The 22101-nt window shown below is 35.7% G+C and overlaps 2 protein-coding genes across 10 annotated transcripts in view; one reads left to right on the top strand and one right to left on the bottom strand.

Moving 5' to 3' along the window:
* The window catches only part of FBXO8 (F-box protein 8), a 55205-nt gene extending 37914 nt beyond the window's left edge, over positions 1 to 17291 (bottom strand). The window contains exons 1-2 of one of the 3 annotated variants that reach the window (XM_050792480.1): positions 17205 to 17291; positions 1972 to 2085 (exon numbers count right to left, since the gene is read on the bottom strand). The gene's annotated coding sequence lies outside the window, so the exon portion shown is untranslated. Of the gene's footprint in view, positions 1 to 1971; positions 2086 to 14138; positions 14161 to 17204 lie in introns of those variants that run through there. The other 2 variants (XM_050792481.1, XM_050792482.1) reach the window with 2 other exon arrangements.
* A 223-nt stretch (positions 17292 to 17514) lies between these two features.
* CEP44 (centrosomal protein 44) overlaps positions 17515 to 22101 on the top strand; it is a 45964-nt gene continuing 41377 nt past the window's right edge. For 3 of the 7 annotated variants that reach the window (XM_050792479.1, XM_050792478.1, XM_050792471.1), the window contains exon 1: positions 17711 to 17938. The gene's annotated coding sequence lies outside the window, so the exon portion shown is untranslated. The other 4 variants (XM_050792472.1, XM_050792475.1, XM_050792476.1 and 1 more) reach the window with 4 other exon arrangements.

Here is a 22101-nt window from a genome sequence, read left to right as displayed (position 1 = left end):
TATCTTCTTGTAAATGTAATTCTTTTATATCAATGACCCAGCAACAACAACAAAAAACTCTAGAAAACAAAAAAGGCTGTGTTGTCTTTCACAAAAAATTGTAAAACTCAGCATGCCTGAGGATGGTGTCAATAGTAGTATCATGAAATAGGTCTTTGTGTTATTGTTAAAAATCGGTCAAGATGTGGCTAGGTGTGGTGACTCATGCCTGCAATCCCAGCACTTTGAGAAGCTGAGGCAGGAGGACTGCTTGAGACCAAGAGTTCAAGACCAGACAGGGCAACATAGACCCCGTTTTCACAAAATACAAAAAAAGTTAGCTAGGTGTGATGGTGTATACCTGTAGTCCTATCCACTCAGGAGTCTGAGGCAGGAAGATCACTTGAGCTCAGGAGTTTGAGGTTATAGTGAGCTATGATCCCACCACTGCACTACAACCTGAGTGACAGAGTGAGAAATTGTCTCTAAAAAAAAATTAAAATTAAAAATTAAAAGAAAATAAGCTGTCAACACTGGCTCTAAAAGAGATGTAGAATATGACGCAGTTTCATGCTGGGTTCTTCTATGATTTCAAACTCTTGAAAATAGTGTTTAGACTGAACCAATTAAAACTTAATTTCAAAGTATAAAGTCTTCAGATTTGTCTTAAAAGTTTTAATAATATCTTGTTATAACGATTTTAAAACTGAAACATAATATTATAAAAGATATAGTACTGTCCTGTCGCTTGCAGAAATTGTTAGGTAAAAAAGACAGCTGCAATGTGGAATCACTGAATACGCAAAAAGTTTCAAATTGAAAAAAAATTCAATACAAAAGAAGTTTTTGTATTTGAAATCACTAGTTTTGGTGTAAATATGGATTCTGTGATGAAACTACAGCTTTATTTGTTCACTCAAAATAGGTGGAGAAAATACATATTTATTTCTTAGAAAAAATATTTACTCTTCTAAGAACATAATTAATCTATGTTAGTCTATCTCATATAGAAATAAAAGAAATACGGTGCTTCTTGTTATTCATGGCAATTACATTCTTTAAAGTTTCTGCAAACACTGAATTAGCAATACTGAACCATTGTTTCTAGGGAATTATAGGGTTAGGTTACTGTAAGCCTCTGTTCACAATATCTTCATTAACTGATCAATACATAGCCTTATTTTATGTGTGTTTCTGCTGAAAGACATTTAATATATATTGCTAATTCATTAATTGTGAACTCATGGCCAATAGCACTATAACTCAGGCTTGAATGAGGCTTATCTAACATGTATTTTCTCCATAAGGCACAACACTTAGGAAAACTAGACAACACTTCTGCACTAGGCTTGGGGGCCGTTTTTTTTGTTTGTTTGTTTGTTTTTTGTTTTTGGAGATGGAGTCTCACTCTGTGGCCCAGGCTGGAGTGCAGTGGCGTACTGCAAGCTCCGCCTCCCAGGTTCACGCCATTCTCCTGCCTCAGCCTCCGGAGTAGCTGGGACTACAGGCGCCTGCTACCATGCCCGGCTAATTTTTTTTTTTTTTTGTATTTTTAGTAGAGACGATGTTTCACCATGTTAGCCAGGATAGTCTCGATCTCCTGACCTCATGATACGCCCGCCCTGGCCTCCCAAAGTGCTGGGATTACAGGTGTGAGCCACCTCGCCCGGCCAGGGGCCATTTTAAACACTAAAACCACTAAGAAAAAGCATGTGGGAAATGTGGCATTAAATAAGCCACAAAAAGGACACTTGTTTATAATGAGAGCTAAGATAAGGCGGCAGAGCCTTGCCTTCAACTTCAGCTGCGAAAGTGCACCTTGAACAACACATTTTTTTCAGCTCTTGTGCATGTTTGCTAAAGGCTGCAGAAGCAACAGGAGTACTCCTTTGAGAGATACGAATACATTTTAGTGAGTAGGTAAATTCACCAATACAAAATTATAAATAATGAAGATCAACTGTAATTAATACAATTCAAGGTGTCCCATACCTTTTCTTCCAAATTTGAATTTATTTTGTTCAAAGCTTCTTTATCATGTTGAGAGGATCTATAAAAATCTTTCTAAGGAGCTTCAAAATAAAACCAAACATATTTTTTCTTGGTCTACAAACAAAGAAACATGACTTCATTATTTATCATCTGACAGAAGTAACCAAAAATTTCATAATTACTTAATCACAGAAGAGAAATCATGCAACAAAAAAAATTCTCCATAAGATTTCACAGTTGAAACTCTTCCTTTCCGAGGAGACAAAAACAAACAAAAAAAAAATGGGGGAAAAACCCCAACGCAATCCCAACTCTACATTTTCTCATTATTTTTCAGAATGCTAATAAAACGCGGCCAGGAGTGGTGGCTCACGTCTGTAATCTCAGCACTTCGGGAGGCCGAGGCGGGCAGATCACTTGAGGTCAGGAGTTCCAGACTGGCCTGTCCAACATGGCAAACCCCATCTCCACTAAAAATACACAAATTAGCCTGGCATTGTGGCGCATGCCTGTAATCCCAGCTACTGGGAAGACTGAGGCAGGAGAATCACTTGAACCCGGGAGGCAGAGGTTGCAGTGAGCTGAGAATGTGGCACTCCAGCCTGGGCAACAGAGTGAGACTCTTGTCTCAGAAAAAAAAAGAATAGTAATAAAATGAATACTTACTACTGAAGATTTAGATACTATTTAGTAAACGTAAATTGATAATTTCCAGCGAATGATTAGCACAAAATAAAATAAATCAGAACTCCTTTATAAATTGGATGAAGCATCAAATGAAGCAACGGCCAAATAGGCAAACGAACATGATCCCAGAATTTCTACTCCCTGAAATTATGCAAATATGACTATCAATTAATTATAATCATTTTAATACAGCAGTCAATTAACGCTCCTTGTGTCTCAGAGCTATTATATACTGTTTCGGTTTAAGGATAAAATATTCATGTCCAATTCTGTACTGCCTGCAAATACACTCAGGGAACATGGTAGTGAACAGGAAACTTAGAAGCCTGACACAAATGGGTACTGAATGACTACTGAATGTAGACTGGCAACCAAACTGTGCGACCTTGAACACTCAGTGGTACTGTGTATAAACGTGTCACATGAGCGAAGACAGAGCTATTTTATTAAATTAATCTCGTGTATAAGAATTTCATACTCTGGTTTATTATCATAGCTTACATTTCAAACTTAATCTTCTGTTCCTAAAGTCCTATGCTGCTATGGCACAGTAGCTGGGAAGACATAAATGGAAAGTAACATGATTTTAGGAAGAGTCCAGCATTATTAAAAAATAATGCCTTTGAGAGGTATTTATCTAGAAGACTGCATAAAGTTTCCTACTTTTATAGAGCAAGCAGCCACTGTCACCCCTATATGATCTGTTGTACTCCCACCTGATAACATTTCAGTAAAGTTATATCTAGGATTACTAAACATATATGGTGTTTTTCTTTCTACGAAAGCTCTTTTGGTATTACATAGCTTACATTTAATATGCTAAACTTCAAAATCATTTTTATTCATGCTCATGTCTTAGGAATAGTGGTTTTTTTTTTTTTTTTTTTTTTTTTTTTTTTTTTTTTTGAGATGAAGTCTCGCTCTTGTCCCCCAGGCTGGAGTGCAATGGTGCTATCTCGGCTCACTGCAACCTCTGCCTCCTGGGTTCAAGCAATTATCCTGTCTCAGCCTCCTGAGTAGCTGGGATTACAGGTGCCTGCCACCACGCCCGGCTAATTTTTGTATTTTTAGTAGAGATGGGGTTTCACCATGTTGGCCAGGCTGGTCTACGAACTCCTGACCTCAGGTGATCCGCCCGCCTTGGCCTCCGAGGAATAGGTTTTAAACTAATATTGGGATAAGTATAAATGGTAGGGTATCATCTCATTAACATGCTTTGCAATTTGTAAGGTACCATTTGGACAGGAGACAGAAGAAACAATTTTTGGACTCACTTTTGAAATACTCTTTTAAGGAACTTTTTCGGAAAAAACCTCAACCTTGGTTGGATTCTTGTAAGACGGAGCACATATATTTATCACCTCTCTCTCCCATAAAATGACAGAGGAAAAAAAAATGGTAGAAACTACAACTAACAGAAAACGAAAACAGGACAGTCATGAACATGAGATTTCAACATATTTCTGCAACATGAAAAGTAGAAGGAGGAGTGGCTACTAATGAAGCCATGTAGACAAAGATGGAGGACAGTCTGGAATCATATGGAGAGGGAAGCAGAAGCTTATGTACCTTGCAGAAACCTTGAGAGGCTTGGCACTCCAAAACATAGGATACAGAAGAGAGAAATTCAGAGTGAAATGAGCAAAAGAATCAGGATATTAACATCTCTGGGTCATTGTTTCCTTCCCTACACAATACCAATAAAAATATACTCCTTGTATGATTTTTATGAGAATTAAATAATGTGCATATATATAGGTAAAAATGGACCACAACCTCTCCCCTCAACACACATATATCACACAGCTAGAAAGATTGGGTTTGTATCCCATTCCCTCACCCAGGCAAAATGAAGAAGCATTTTTGCTACAGAAATTGAATGACATTAGAGAAAAACTCCCTGCTGCCACCCTCCTTACATTTACAATTGGCCCAGCATAATGGCTGTCGAACCAATCACCTCAAAGCAAGGAACATGGCGCAGAAATCTCTAAGTCACTTTTTATTGCCTCAAAGATCCAATGTTTAAGCATTAAAATATGGCTGAAGCACTTGCATAGCAATTACTTGATTTATTTTTCCTGATTTCATCTGGTAACTCGCCAATAAAAGTTAATTTTAACCTTAATTTAAGTAGATATAATTATAAAATATTATACTCTCTATATTACATGTTTGCGGGATTTACCTATAGGAGGGACTCATCAAAGTTCTGCTATCCATGAATATGGTGAAAAGGTGCATCTTCTTCTCAACTTGTACCTTTCCAGTTTACTTGGGACCCCCTTAGGGGCTACCAAGAAACTGCTAAGGCAGTGTTTCTTAAACTTGGATTACGAGTGTTCAGTGAACTAATAGCAAATCAAAAAAAAAAAAAAAAAAGAAAAACAAAAGCAATGGGATAATGTCAAAAGGACATTAGAAGCTAATTTGAAGGCGGCTCCTATTGGCCAAACCTGGAACATCAAAATAAAAATGACAGTAATGAATTAATTGTCCCTTAACATTTGCAGTAGACTGGTTCCAGGATCACCCCCTCATGTCACCTCCCCCAGATACCAAAATCCACAGATGCTCAAGTCCCTTGTATAAAATGGCATAGTATACATCCTCCTGTACACTTTAAATCATCTCTAGGTCACTTATAACATCCAGTAAGATGTAAATGCTACATAAATAGTTGTTATACTGTATTCTACAATTTATATTATTATTTATTGTTGTATTGTTACTTTCTATTTTTTCCAAATATTTTCAATTGTGGTCGAATGACACTGTGGATGCAGATCCACAAATACTGAGGAAAAACTGTATAATCCATTACATAAAAAAAGAATCTGTGAGTCTACACTGATGATGATCAATAGAAACATAAAGGAGAAGGAAAGCTCTTTTTTAGAGTAGAATTCTAATTAAAGAAGAGAGAATAATGTAGTTAGAAAAATTATCATTGTACCATCAGAGAAAAAATAATTTAGTCAAGAATTGTCAATGGATGCTGCTGAATCTGGAGTTTGACAAAGAATGGAATACTTACAGAATCCCAAAGTATCTTCCCACATATCAGTCATTAATTACAAGAAAAAATTAAGAAATAAGACAAAACCTTAACCAAATGATGAAAATTAACATTTACAAATAAGAGGCAAATGCACATCATGTGCCTCTAGATGTGATGCCCTGAGGACACAACATCATTATATAGCATTCCAGCCAAAAATCCATAATCTGAATTTAATAGGGAATATACTCAAAAGGCAGCCTGTAAAATAACAGAATCTTTTCCTTCAAAAATGCCAATGCCGGGCTGGGAATGGTGGTTCATGCCTCTGATCTCAGTGCTTTGGGAGAGCAAGGCCGAGAGAATTGCTTGAGGCCAGCCCAGGCAACATAGCAAGACCATCTCTATAAAAAATTAAAAGATTAGATGAGTGTGGTGGCACATGCCTATAGTCCTACCTACTTAGGCGGCTGAGGCAAGAGGATCATTTGAGGCCAGGAATTGGAGGTTCCAGTGAACTAAGATTACACTACTGCACTCCAGCCTGAGTGATGGAGTAAAACTCTGTTCCTAAAAAATAAATCAATAATGCCAATGTCATAAAAGTTAAAAAAAAAAAAAAAAAGAAAAAAGGTGGAAGAACAGTTTTGGATTAAAGGAGGCTACAAAAAATACCACCGAAATGCAGTATGTCAACAGGATTGGAAAAAAATTGCTATGTAGCACATTATTGAGATAAATAAGAAATCAGATATATGGGCTGAAGATTGGATAAAAATATGGTATCATAGTATCAATGTTAAATTTTCTAAACTTGATAACTGTGAAATGGCTATTCAGAAGTATATTCTCGTTCTTTGTAACACACACTGAAGTGTGACGGTGTGACATATGCAACCTACTCCAAAATGGTTCAGCAAAACAGTAACGTCTATGTCTATACAGATGGAACAATAAGGTAATGTGGCAAAATGTTAAACATTTGTAAACCTGGCTAAAAAGTATTCAAGGGTTATTTTTATTCCTCTAACAACCTTTTTTGTAACTACAAATCTCCTAGTTGTGGAATCCAGGTATGTAAATTTGAAAAAGATGTGTGTTTGAGTTTATGTACTCAGTTTAAGAATTATTACCTTAGGGCTCAGTGTAATACAGACTGAATACCATTACTAAAGAGATAAATACTCAGCATCACAGTATAAGAGTAGTAGGAAACCTACTATCAAAGAAAACATCAAAATATTTAGTAGGAATTATTTTTGCCATTTTGATAAGAATTTTCTATTTTAAAGGGCAGAGACATTCTTTTATAATTTTTATTCTAACAAAGTAGAATAAAAAATCCCTTTAATTATTTCTTGTGTGTGGAGATTTAAGCCTTAGAATGAATTCTTGGCTCTGTCCCCTCCTTTTGTACATAATATTATGCATATACATTTATTTATATAATGTTTAATAATATAAACATTAAACAATACTATTTTGTGCTATAACCCATTAATATGTACTCTGTGCAAAGCACTCTTAAGTCTGTTATATATTATCTCATTTTAGTCCTCACAACAACCAATAGGTAGGTGTTATCATCCTAATTTTACAGCTAAGGAAACAGTGCTCCAGAGAGGTTAGGTAAATTTGCCTGAGAAGTCAAAGCCGGAAAAATGGAAGATTTAGGATTCAAACTCAGGTCTATCTAAGTCTAAAGCTTTTATTCTTAACCCACAAAGCATATTCCCAGAACTGCTGGAGCCCATGGATGACAAAGGCAATTTACCATCTGTTTCTTCATCACTGGTTCTCATCTCTTTTTACCCCTGTCACTGTTTATTACCTCCATCGCTGCTCCCAGCTGCAGCTGCTCTTTCAGGCTGCTGCTGTTCTTGTGGAAAGCACACAGGCTTTGATGTGAAAAAAGATCAGGATCAAATCACAACACGGAATCTGATTAGCCTATAATCTCTGATCCTCATTTTTCTCATTAGTAAAATAATGGATACTAATTCTTATTTCATGGGAGGTGAGGATAACATTTACGCAACTTAACCCATAGTTGGTAGTTCACAATAAAAGGTAGTTTTGTACTCATCCCTCTCACCCTCTTTAAATGATAACTATTATTTTGGTTCCTTCATTTCAAAGTACGTCTGATAATTGTGGATTTAATTACCTGAGTAGTCATAATCCTGGTCCTGAATTTCATTAATTTAGTATCTGTGAAATTTGGAGAGACGCCATTTACACAGCAAGGCCACAGTTCCAGCATGCACTAGTTTCAGTTAACATGGTACCACGCAAAATGATGACTGTAAGTACTAAAATAAGGAACTGACTCCACACAATAGGTTACATGAATAAACCCAGTATCAAACACAGTGGCTTGGCATATAAAGTGCTCAGAAAATATTTGTTGAATAAACAATTGGTAAACACTGATTTTTTAAAAAAGTGAATTAGATGAACCTTGACCTAAACCTTACACCTTTTACAAAAGTTAACTCAAAATGGACCATAGACTTAAACATAAAACATAAAACTATAAAAATTTTAGAATACATAGAAGGGGTCAGGCATGGTGGCTCACGCCTGTAATCCCAGCACTTTGGGAGGCCAAGGTGGGTGGATCACGAGGTCAGGAGATCGAGATCATCCTGGCTAACATGGTGAAACCCCATCTCTACGAAAAATACAAAAAATTAGGGTGTGGTGGCGCGTGCCTGTAGTCCCAGCTACTCGGGAGGCTGAGGCAGGAGAATGGCGTGAATCTGGGAGGCGGAGCTTGCAGTGAGCCAAGATTGCACCACTGCACTCCAGCCTGGGTGACAGAGCGAGACTGTCTCAAAAAAAAAAAAAAAAAAAAAAAGAAAGAAAAATACGTGAAGGAAATCTTTGGGGTCTAAGGCTAGGCAAAGAATTATCAGACTTATATCAAAAGCATGATTATGAAAGTAAAAATTATCAAATGGAACTCATCAAAATAAAAAATTTTTGCTCTTTGAAAGTCTATATTTGGAAGATGAAGGCCTATAGACAGAGAGAAAATATTTGTAAACCACATATCTGATGGACTGGTATCTAGAATATATAAACAAGTCTCAAAACAACAGTAAACAAAAACCAAACAATCCAATACAAAAATGGGCAAAAGATATGAACACACATTTCAATGAAGAGGATAAACAAATGGCAAACAAGCACATGATAAGATGGTCAACATCAGAGAGGTGGGTGTGGTTATAAAAGCACAGTGTGAGAGATCCCTGTGGTGTTACAACTATGTACTATCTTGACTATGATGCTGGATATGTGAACTTGCACAGAACTTCATACACATACACATATGTATACTGAGTAAAAATAAAACTAGGGGAATATGAATAAGAAGGATTGTATCAATGGCAAAACCTGGTTTTGATAGTGTATTATTATAGTCCAAAACTATTACCAATCAGAGAAACTAGGTAAAGTGTACAAGGGATCACTCTATATTTCTTGAGACTTCATGTGCATCTACAATTATCTTTAAAAAATCATAGAAGGATGGAAAAAAAACCAAAAAAAGTTTAAAAAAGGACAGAAAACTGTACATTTAAAATAAATGAATTTTATGGTATGTATATGATGCCTTAATAAAGATGTTTTTAAAAAAGGAATTAGAAACTCTAATGAATGCTTTAAAGAGGGTGACCAAGGACATGGGAAGTCTAGCATCATTTCACAAATAATAACTATTTTATATTTTAAGAATCCAACTAATTGTGAAAAATTTACAACCTGTGAATCATCTCTCACTTCAGGTAAATTCAAATACATACAGATCAAAAGAAGATGGAATTAAGGGATACAAATCCTTAATGATACAAATCCTAAATGATGTTTTGACCACTTACATAGGATATATCAACAACAGAGCAAGGTACAATGCAAAAAGGATCGATACTTGTGTAACTCTTAGTCTGATAAAAAAAGACAATGTAAATATAAAATATATTAGTTAGAAAATTGGTATAATTGCTTATTTGAAAACAAAGTAATAAGCTATATGAATTAATTTGGATTGCTACAAATATTATATTTCTAGTATCTGTAGAAAAATGCTTCTACTTATTAAAATACATTAAAATCAGTAAATTTTATTTAGAATCTCCTAAATTCGTGTATGCCCTTGTTTCCATTAAAATAACAACATCAATATTAACAGTAATACTTACGCATTGACCAAATACTTATTTGACAGCCATTTTTTTTTTTTTTTTTTGAATTGGAGTCTTGTTCTGTTGCCCAGGCTGGAATGCAGTGGCACAATCTCAGGTCACTGCAACCTCCGCCTCCGGGGTTCAAGCGATTCTCCTGCCTCAGTCTCTCGAGTAGCTGGGACTACAGGCACGCACCACCATGCCTAGCTAATTTTTGTATTTTTAGTAGAGACGGAGTTTCACTATGTTGGCCAGGCTGGTCTTGAACTCCTGACCATGTGATCCATCCAGCTCGGCCTCCCAAAGTGCTGGGATTACAGGCATGAGCCACCGTGCCTGGCTGACAAAGCCAATTTTTAAAAAATCTAAATGTATTTAGATCTTTCGGATTTTTGTTTTGTTTTGATTTTTTGAGACGGAGTCTCCCTCTGTCAACAGGCTGGAGTGTAGTGGCGTGTAAATCTTTTGGTTTTTTAAAAATTAATTTGTCTACTTTCAGTTTTATTATGCTAATTTCAGCATAAATAAATAAAACTGAAATCTCTAAAGTGGGCTATATACTATAATGTCTGCTTTACAGTAATGTAGAAGTTTTTTGACACCACTACTGGGGAGGATGAATTTAAAGGTGGAGCTCCAATTACGCTGTAACTTGCTGTATGACCTTAGGTATTTCAAACAAGATTCCGACCTTTTGTTTCCTGTGAAATGGGAGAAATCATTCCTATCTATTTTACAGGGTGACTGTGAGCCTTAACTAAGAAAATGTATATAAAAGCATCTTTTAATTGGTAAAGCAGTATGTAGTTTCTGAAACAGCTATATTGTTCTGACATAATTTTGGATTTTTGTTTTTAAGAAGTAGTTTTAGTCTAAACGAGTCTTACAACAGCAAAAAAGAGCTTCCACTTAAAAGCAGTACAAACTATGGATTAACTAGAAATAATTATACAGATTACACATTTATTAAAATTTATAAGAATAATAGTTTTCTATACTTTTTAACTTCTAGAAGATCGCGACCTTTCTAAAAGACATGGTATTTTTGACTATCATGTTTTGTTTCCTTTTTAAAATAGTAGCCTATTTCTAAAAAGACTAAAATACAAATTTTATTAATAGCTGTTGTACCTAATATAAAGTCTATCTGTAAAATATTAAGTAGCTTTAATCAAACTATCTCTATATAACAAGTTAAACACCAAATAAGGTAGTATTTATTAAGAAAAAGGTAACTACTGCTTTTAATAATTTCATGGCACTAAGCACTCAAATGGCACATGCTGTGTAGACGATAAATAATGAAGAATGGTTTATATACTATTTGAGCATATAAAATCTACACAGGAAAAGATGGCAAGAATAGAAAGGAGTCCGGAGGTCTCAAAAAAGCATTCTGCTTTAAGATCTTTTGTTTGAAGCAAACCAATTCCATAAAGCTTTTACTGAGGAAACGGTGTTAAATCATTGGTATGTAACGACTGACATATGAAAGCCTCATTTAAATACACATTATAAATGGTCATTTTTCTTCAGTATTTCTTAGTTATCTAAATACTGGAATTTATAAATAAATGTCCTGTCTCAGATGAAGGTTTAAAGTGTGTACTAAAATAGTTATCTCTAAAACACAAATTCTAAAGATAAGGAAATCCACCTATATGTTTTTAAAAATGTTCAATGCTTTTCAAGTAAAAAGTAGCAACTCTATTTTTGGTTACTTTAGGTTTTAAAAACCTTTAACCGATATCATGTAATATTATTCAATGGCATAGGAACATGGGAGAGTCTATGAGAAAATATGTTCTGAGACATTTTGAATCAAATCAGGAGACTAGCATTTATTTCTTCACTTCCAAAAGAATAGACCACCAAAGAAGTTTAGAACAGAGTGGGTAGAGAAATTTTTTAAAAAAGAAAAAAAACCTGATAACCAATCACATCCCTAAAATTTAAAGGCAACAAATGTAGAGAAATGAAGGAAGGGTAAGTCCACAAGGAGGTCTTTCTAAGGAGAAAAGGGAAATAGCTAAGTACTAAGAGGTCACAAGGTACATTAAACACATAAAAAGCCCCCACTCATTAAATTTAAAGATCTGGTCCTGCAAGAGCAGTTTTTGTTACTAAAAGGCATACCATTTGCAGGGTTTTTTTAATTCAAAAAGATTTACAATATTACTTTGTTTCCTGAAGGTTTTTTTCCTGTTCTTTAATTTTATTCTATAATAAGTGTTACGAAAATGGCAACTAAACAAATGTAAATATTAAGATGTGTTATTTAAATGCAACCAAAAATCTAAGAATTTTAGGCTTATTCAATTTCTTTGGTTTGTTTTTCAAGAAACGTTCCATTGTCCAATTATTTGAAATTTTAAATAAAATAAATGTATCATACTTCTCACTAGCATTATTTTTAATTATATGGTTCTTACTTAATTGCATTACTATTTACTCCACGTGCCTATAATCAGCTGTAGTCATGGTAGCACAGCATATCCTAACCCACCTTCTCAGTATACACACACTCGCCTGCCCACTAACCACAAAGGCCATTGCTATGAGTGCTATGGAATTAAAAAACAAAATAAAAGTCATAATTCTCACTGAGTTGCTTTTATACAAATAAAACAAGGTATTAAATTAAATGAATATTGAAGGCAGCCAGAAATAGGGGGAAGGTGATAAATGAGATGAGAAAACATTTAATAGTGAAAAGAGACATATGGAAAGAAAACATGAATTTGACTCAGTCTCCTTCCTTAGCTAGAAGTGAGCATCAGGCAAGTCACTAAAATTTTGAAGTCTCAGTTTCCTCTCCTGTAAAATAAGGGTTTTGAAACTGGTGTTCCCTAAGATCTTTTTTAGCTATAAAATTCCATGGTTCTGAGAGTAATTAGACAAGAAAAAAAGTAAAAGACATCCAAATTGGAAAGAAAGCAGTAAAATCTTTTATAGTTACCCTAAGGATTCTACCAAAAACTTAGAACTAATAAATATGTTCAGCAAAGTAGAAAGATACAAAGTCAAAATGCAGAAATAAGTTGTACTTCTTTACACTTACAATGAACAATCTGAAAAGCAAATTAAGAAAATAATACCAATTACAATAGCATCAAAAAGAATAAAATACTTAGGAATTAACCAAGTAGGTAAAAGTCTTCTGGAATGAAAGCTACAAAACACTAGTGAAAGAAGTGAAAGAAGACAAATAAACGGAAGCACATCCTGTGATTACAGATTGGAAGATTTATTATTATTAAGATGGTAATACCACCCAAAGTTATCTATAGATTCAATGTAGTTCCTGCCAAAATTCTAATGATGTTTTTTGCATTAATAGAAAAATAAATTTAAAATCCACATGGAATCTCAAGGGACTTCTAATAGTCAAACCAAACTTGAAAAAGAAAAACAAAGCTGGAAGACACACTTTCCGATTTCAAAACTTATTACAAAGCTACAGTAACCAAAACAGTATGGTATTGGCATAAAAACAGACATACAGACCAATGAAATAGAACACAGAATCCAGAAATAAACCATCACATATACGGTCAAAAGATTTTTGACTAGGGTGTCAAGATGATTTAATGGGGGAAAGGACAATCTTTTCAACAAATGGTGCTGAGAAACATATCCACATTTGAAAGAATGAGGTTGGAACCTTACCCAACACTATCTATGAAAATAAACTCAAAATGGATCAAAGACTTAAATGTAAGACATAAAGATATAACACTCTTGGAAATAAAAACAGGGCAAAAGGCTTACAGCACTGAATTTGGCAATGATTTTGAAATGCACAAGTTGGAAATAGACCAACTGAACATCATGAAAACTAAAAATTGTGCATCAAAAGACAGTATTAATAGAGTAAAAAGGCAACTCACCGAATGAGAGAAAATATTTTAAAATCATGTATCTGATAAAATCTAATATCTATAATTTACAGATAACTCATAACTCAACAATAACAAAAACATGATTCAAAAATGGATAAAGGACTTGAAAAGACATTTTTCCAAAGAAAATATACAAACGTCCAATAAGCACAGGAAAATACACTCAACATCACTAATCATTAGCGAAATACAAATCAAAAGTACAACAAGATACCACCTTATATCCATTAAGATAGTTACTATAAAAAAAAAAATAAGTGTTGGCAAGGATGTGGAGAAATGGGAACCCTTATGTATTGTTAATGTGAATGTAATACGTATGCTACAGCCTCTGCGGAAACAATATGGAGCTTCCTAAAAAAAAAAAATTAAAAACAGAATTACCATGTGATCTAGCAATTCCACTTTCAGGTATATATCCAAAAGAATCGAAAGCAGGGTCTGGAAAAGATATTTGTACACCCATATTCATAGCAGCATTATTCACAACAGCTAAAACATGGAAGCAACCCAGATGTCCATTAACAGATGAATGGATAAGCAAAATGTGGCCGACACATATAAGGGAATGTTATGTAACCTTAAAAAGAAAAGAAATTCTGGCATACCCTACAACAGAGATGAACCTTGAGGACATTATGCCAAGTTAAATAAGCCAGTCAAAAAAAGTCAAATACTGGATATGCCCATATATATAAGGTTTTGGTTCTTTACCACTTTCCAGTAATATGAATACAAACATTTCCGTTTTCCAAAACCAGAAATAAAAGGTAGAACGATGATTGCTAGGGCCTGGGAATGGGGGAGGGGAATTATTGTTTAATAGGTATAGAGTTTCAGTTTTACAAAAAGAGTATGGTGGCACAACATTATCAACGTAATTAATACCATTGAACTGTATACTTCCGCTGGTTAAGATGGTAAATTTTACGTTATGTATATATTACTATAATTTAAAAATTGGAAAAAACAATTATGTGATCCTGTGAAAATAAAATGATGGTGGCACAACATTATCAACGTAATTAACACCATTAAACCGCACACTTAGACTGGTTAAGATGGTAAATTTCATGTTACGTATATTTTACTACCATTTAAAAATTGGAAAAAACAATTCTGTGACCCTGTAAAATAAAGTGAGGGGAAAAAACTCTGAAAATAAATAAATAAAAGAAGAGATGATTGTGTGTATGTGTGTGTATTTAACATCTGTCCTTTCCATCTCTTTTTTCCCTATATTCATGACTTCCACAAATCGCTACTCCACATAAGGTCTCTCCATGCATGGCTTACTTGCTAAAATCTGGTTCCTTAATTCAAATAGCTTATGAATCTTATGCAATCTATTCTTGAAAAATACACTAACTGCTGACTACAGAGTTAAACTCCCTAAAGCTATTGCCTAAACTCCAAACCACAAATATTTTTATCTCTATATTGCTGTAAAGTACTTGCCCCAGACTCAGCACAGTGGCTCACACCTGATTCCAGAACCTTGGGAGGCTGTGAAAGGAGGATCGCTTGAGATCAGGACTTCAAGACCAGCCTGGGCAGCACAGTCAGACAAAAATTTTAAAAAATTAACCACACGTGATGGCGTGTGCCTGTGGTCCCAGGTACTCTGAAGGCTGATGTGGGAGGGAGAATTGCTTGAACCTGGAAGGTCAAGGCTGCAGTGAGTCTTCTTCACACCACTGCACTCTATCCTAGGCAACAGAATAAAAATCTGTCTCAAAAAAAGTACTTGCCCCAAATACGATACAAATTTATTCAAGTCAGCCAAAAATGTTTCAGTTTATTAGAGAGCTATGTCAAGAAATTTGTCAGAAAAACAAAACAATGAGAGCAAAACGAAAAAGAAATAGTGAACATAAATGTCCAGAAATAGATGTATTTCATTTAAATTGCTTAAAAAATTATTTAAGTAAAATAATTCAAGAAAAAGAAACACAATTTAAATGCATAATTCTTAGACTTTAGTATTAATGATTTTGATGCATTATCATGGGTCAGTCAATGGAATAGTGTCAGTTTCCAAATTTGAATCAAAATGAGGAAAAAATTAGTGGCACAAGAGCAGTTGGTTAAACAATAAACCACAAAGTTACAAATTTGAATCACTAATTTCAACACTCTGTGATTAAAGATTTGGTAATTCAATGTTTTTATATTGTAAAATGAGGAAAATATCTTTTAACCCAGCAACAGTAAACACACATTCCCCATTAAAGTGGTCATATGTAATAAATTATAATCATTTTGTATTATCTAGAAGTTATAATATTTTGTGGATGGAAGTATTTCAATTGATCCAAGGGCCCCAAGTAATATTAGTTAATTTGCTCTAACTTATTATTAAATGAAGTTACAAATGCACCCTGATTCCTGACGTACAGAAACAGATAATATTTGTTGTTTTAAGCTGGGGTAAATTTGAGGGTAATTTGTTATCCAGCAAGACAACTAATGAAGTACCTCATCAGACATATTGTCAGGTTAACTGGCTAAAGATGAATTTCTGACAAAATATGAAAAAAAATAATACAACTTATCTATTCTTTTTTCTGAAACCTACTCTATTTCGTATATCATTTTCGTGAAGGGTAGAGTTGAAGAGCGTGTAGAGCTCCTACCTCAGAAATATATTACTTCAAACATTAAAAGAAGGAAAAGGAAAGCTGAAATAGAAAACATAAATTGTCTTCACTTTGCAGTAATAAAAATCATGATATAGTCATTTGGGGATATACACCTAGGACCCTTGAAAATGAATATTTTACTTGTAAAACAAGTAGAATCAATTATTTTATTTGTAAATTCATACAGAACCTAAAAATAAAAGTAAAAAAATTAAATGACCGAGGAATGGGATCAATTTATGTAATTTTGCCAAATAAATATTATTCGTTGAGAACCTACTAAGAGATTAGAACACAATTGCTGAGACTCAAACAAAAGCTTGTCAAGTTTTATATAACCAAAGTTTGACTACTGCAGCAGCTAGCAATCCATCGTGATCCTAACTATACTTGTATTTGCATTCATTATTACTGGAAAGTAGTAAAGAACCAAAAACTGTGTCTAGGAGCCAAAATAACACTCGACCCGAAAACCAATACTTTGACCTGAAGAAAGTAACCCTTGTCATTTCTCAGGTTTATTTCACAACGACACTGGGTTACTACTTGGAGTCCTAAACCGAACTACACCCCAATGGCCTAGAAACAGAAGGAACACACCCAGTCCCGCCTCTTGACACTGATTCCTCACTTTAATGAGCCACGACCGCTGTCACTCAAGATGCTTTGCACTGTCATTGGTCCCAAACTCTTGCTGGTCGGCCAGTTTCGGCCAACTGGCAAGCACTGGTTGTCTTTATTTTCGAGAAAAGTGAAGGTGAACAGGGAAAGGGCAAGAGATCTGAAATATCTAGGTTGACTCCTGTACCTGAGCGACCTGCGATCTCCACCGCCGCCGCGACGAATCGGCCTCTGGGCGGGGGCTTTTAGCCAAAAAGAAAATGGTTCAGCCGGGAACTGGTGCCCAGGCCATGGAGAAGCCGGTTCAAACTTTACTTGTCCACACCGGTGGAGGTGACCGCAATGAGAATACCAGAAACAGCACTACGACCCTCAGAACTCAGGGCACCTCCAGCTGCAGGAGCCAGAACTGCCGACTGCCCTAGTTTTGACGTTTCCTATTGTTGCCGGAAGTGACGTTAGGCTCCAACTCTTAACGGAGACGCATTTTTATTTCCGTTGTTTACAATTCGCTATAGATTCCTTCTTCCTCACTTCGCAGCACGAGCCCCTCTGACCATCAAGATCAGAAAAACTTCTCAGCTGCAAGTTAGAATTGGACTGGCCATTGAGAAGGCTCTCAGCAGAGTCGCTTTTCACAGGAGTCTTGACGAACGCGGTGTGGAATCTGCAGCGAGGAATCCTGAAGCGCAGAGAAGCCCGCAGCTTTGAAGGTCTTGCCGCGGTGCGTGGCGGGCAGGAACCCACAATTCCAGATACAAACGGTCGGCGCGACAAGCGTGTCTGGGCGCAGGCGCCTGGCTGTAGCAACTCGTTGCGGGAGGCTGGACTCTGGTGACTGTCAATGGTTGCATACGCTCCCTCCTCCTGTCCCTGTCGTGCTGGGCCTTTGAAACCGGCTTCTTTGCTGGAGGCTGCTGGGTGAGCCCCGAGGAGACGGCAAGGCTGCGCCCTTTATTGGGCAGAGGTCGCCTCTCTCCGCCGCCCTTATAGAGACCCTGGGCGGGGACGAATGACTGGGTCCGCCTTTTCATTCTTTTAAATCAAGTGGCGGGAGGGGAGCCTTGCTTATATACCCAACTACTGTGAGCTTTTAGTCACAACGAAGTGGGAAGTATCCTGGCAGCTCATCCTATCAGAATTAGGTTGTGACTTAGAGTTGGAAAGTTACAGGGTTACTGATTCCTATTGGATCCTCTGGGGTGAGGATACATCCGGCTCCTGACTATAAGGAGGACAAGACAGCAGTTCGTGTTTTCCTTGTTTGCATTTTCCCAGCTTTTCAAATATTTCTCTACCTTTATTGAAGGCTACAGATTTTTCCCTCACTATAAGAAGTTAGTCTTGAAATTGTTACTCTCTTTTACTCTGGAATTATGGCGCTTTTTTCCCCCCCAAATTATCTGCAGACCTTTTAATTTTGTATGTGAACACGGCAGTCCCATTGAACTCTTGTCTCTTACTCCTCCCCACTCCCACCCAGCGTTCTCAGTGCTTTGTCTTTCTGAGACCTCTCTCCTATCTCTTAGAGAATTATTTCCCTAGTATCTTTTGCAGTTTCATAAACTTTTTTTTCTCATCTTTTCTGTTTTTGATACGTGTTTTTAGATAATAATCGAGCGTTATGTGCTATGTCACAAACTCTTAGCCATTGACTATTAACAAAGTCAGTGTAGTTGCTACATTCTAAACAAAAATCACTCTGGTCCAGTGACATTCTATTGGGAGGCACTGTTTTAATGACCTCTAACAGCATTGAGATTGAGAGATGTTGAAAATCTTAAACTGCTAGAGTACACCATTTTCACAACCTCTCCCACAAGTTCAGTTGCGCAGATCTGACTCGTAGAAAGAAAAGAGCTTTATTATTGAATCTATGCTACAAGCTGAGTGGTATCTCCTTTTTTCCTTCCTTTGATCAGTGCTGTAAGTTGAAAATGTTAAATTTTTAAAAGTATTTTTCATTAATGAAAGTAAGGTGTTAAAATGTACATAAGTAATAGATTGTCTTCTTTTAATGTCTTGTTTTTAGGGCGTTTGAATTTTATAATAGACTTAGTAAAATCCTTTAAGAGGATGTAGAGCAGTAGCTGTAATTTTATTCTGTAATAATCCCAATTTTAAATCCCTTTATTTTTCTGTCTCCTATCACTTACGTCCTTCACAAGCTCTACTTGTATTACTCTTCAAAATATTTATTCTGCTGGTACTGAAGAGAGACATACTTTGTTGTCAGAAATTTCATTACCAGAGGTAAAAATCATGTAAGAGACACTGAAATGTTTTCCAAGATGTCAGAAAAAGGAAAGGTGAGAAAATATCATAAGGTGTTGCATAAAACAAAATTACTTGCACTGGGAAAATGGAATATTCATCTGGAAGGACTAAAGGAAGTCTGGAAAGACATAGAATTTGCGTTAAAGTTACACGATGTCGTAATGAGAAGAAGGTATCCCTAGAAGAATTGTGTTAAAATAGATGGGTCTGGAACCTGAAAGAAGCTCAGACCTACTATATTGGCCAGTGGCAAAATCCAAGAATACATTTTTTGCAGTTAAGGCCAGAGTAGTCCTCACTTCGTGTTTTTCAGGAAGGTCAAGGCTGATCTTGGGAAATCTCTTTTAGACTTCCATGTGTCCATCCACCCTCAGTCATCCTAAAGGATACTAAAGAGGATTTACCTTCTTGGCCAGTGTTTTGTATAATGTGATTTCAGGATGACTCTCTTTTTCTAGTTATCTCCCATTTGACAGTACCTAAAATTATCTCTGACTAAAAATGTAAATGTTTAGTTGAAGTAATTGATTGGCTGGAAAAAGGTGACTAAAATGTGCATGCACAAGTCTATAAAAGTATATTCAATAAGCTCTTCCCTACCATGTTGATAAAGGAGAACTGACTAGAAACAGAAAGGTTCATAAAGAGAGGGAGCAGTTGCTCTACCCTGGGGAAATAGCTATGGAAGTGAGTGGCTAGGGGCTTAAAGTAGGAAGCTTACTAAATTTAGGATTTTGTAAATTGCTAGCCTTTTTACCTGTCCTTATTTAAAGATAGAGAAAAGGTATGTAAAGGGATGATTTGTATCCTGGACAGCTGGGGAATACGAATTGAAGGAAAACACCCAGCTTCACTTGATTTATGAATTGTTCTGTTTTCATTTTATGTAATTACTTCATTTTAAAGGAGCTTCATTTTCAAAGGGTTCATTACTCAAGGTATTGTTATGTATTACTTTTCTTCTATGAAGTGTCCATGGACAGTTGTGGTAGATGTTTTTATGTAACTTATTGAGTTTCACCTTACTGGCTGACTAGACTTTTATAGTTCAGAAGCCTATCTCCTTCTAGCAAAGCTTCTTAATCCTTTATATACCTACTTACGACTCTTCTTTGGGAAAAATCTCCTTTGAAAATCTAATGAAAGCCCCACTCCATGCAAGAAATTTAGTCATTTAGAAATAAATTCCATGCTATTACTTTTGGGGTAGTTTTTTAAAAAAATGAATCATTTTGTTTAAAGTCTCAGTTCGTTCAAATCTTTTGGTTCACGTATATGTTTTTCTGTTGTGTACATTCTTCAGAGTCGTGTTCCTGTTTCATAGGCCCTATGTATGTCAGCTTTTACTAGGTATCGTCAATAAGTTTTCCAAAATAATTGTACCAATTTACTCTTTCTGTGAAAGGCGTAGATATTTTGAATTTCTTGCCTTTTTTTCCCCTGTTCACCTTTTCTACTTGGCCAGCCAGCAGTTTGGGACCGATGACTGCAAAACATCTTGAGTGACAATGGTGGTTGCTTATTAAAGTGAAGAATCAGCATCAAGAGTGGGAATGAGTGTATTCCTTCTGTTTCTAGGCCATTGGGATATAGGTCGTTTTGGGACCCCAGGTAGTAACCCAGCTCATTCTGAAATAAAGCTGAGAAATGACAAGGGTGAGTGTTGCTTTTCAGGTAGAGTGCTATTTTGGTCCCTAGGCACAGATTTTGGTTCTTTATTATGATAAGTACGAAGAAGGAAAAGAACTGGGTCTATTAGAGAAAATTAATGGGGGGGATTAATTAGTTTGGGATCTAAGACTTATTTGAGGTTGTGACATTTAAGCAGGATGCCGAGGGGTATTAGCCAGATGGAGAATGGAAGAGGGAAGGAGTTGCTCTGTATCTCTTCAAGCTTGAAGAAATGGCATGTGCAAAGGTTTTGAAGAGCCTGAGATATCACCAAACATCCTTGTCTAGGTCCAGGAAATTTATCCCAGATACCATTTCTGTTATTTGTTGCTTTCCATAATATTTTAAGTTAACTAAATCACACACATTCTATTTTTCATCATTACTTGGTAAATGGAATGTTTTGATTTTCCCTTCTGGTTATGATTTACATGTATTAACTTATTAATACACGAAGATCAAAAAGTGACGAAAATTGTTCGAAAGATGCAGTTTATTAAATGATAATTATTTCATGCTGACAATATGTTTTCATCAGGTGTTTTACAGTAATTTAACCTTTTTGTTTCTATAATTTCATGGTAAGAAAGAAGATGAAATGAATTAGGTAGAGCTGGTAACACCAGGTATAGATAAGAATGTAGTATTTAAAGGTAATTTCTGAAATTCTCTTCTTAAATCTGCTAACTGAAGGACAAAATTCTGTGTGAGAAGGGAAAACTTTGGGTGAAAAGTGAAAACTTGAATTTTGTAGTCCAGGCCCTTAAGTAGATAACACACTCAGAAGGGGAAAATTTGGGGTGCTTTATATACAAAGGGACTATTATTAGAGGTGTGTGTGCAGGGATCTGGCACTGCTTCATTTTTTAACCTGTTTATTGAGATCTGATTGACATACAGAAAGCTATAGACATTTATTGTATACAATTTCTGTTTGGAGATAAGTAGATATGGTGAAACCATCCAACCATTATTAGTACAAGAAATCAATGCCAACACCTTGAAAAGTTTCCTTCTACCCATCTTTTTTTCACCTTTTGTGATATGAGCACTTAACATTAGATCTAACTTCTTAGCAAAATTTTAAGAATGCAATATTGCTAATCGCAGACACTGGGTTGTACCTCCAGATCTTA

The sequence above is a fragment of the Macaca thibetana genome, chromosome 5 (genome assembly GCF_024542745.1).
Source record: "Macaca thibetana thibetana isolate TM-01 chromosome 5, ASM2454274v1, whole genome shotgun sequence".
NCBI lineage: Eukaryota > Metazoa > Chordata > Mammalia > Primates > Cercopithecidae > Macaca > Macaca thibetana.
This window is presented reverse-complemented; position numbering and strand designations above follow the sequence as displayed.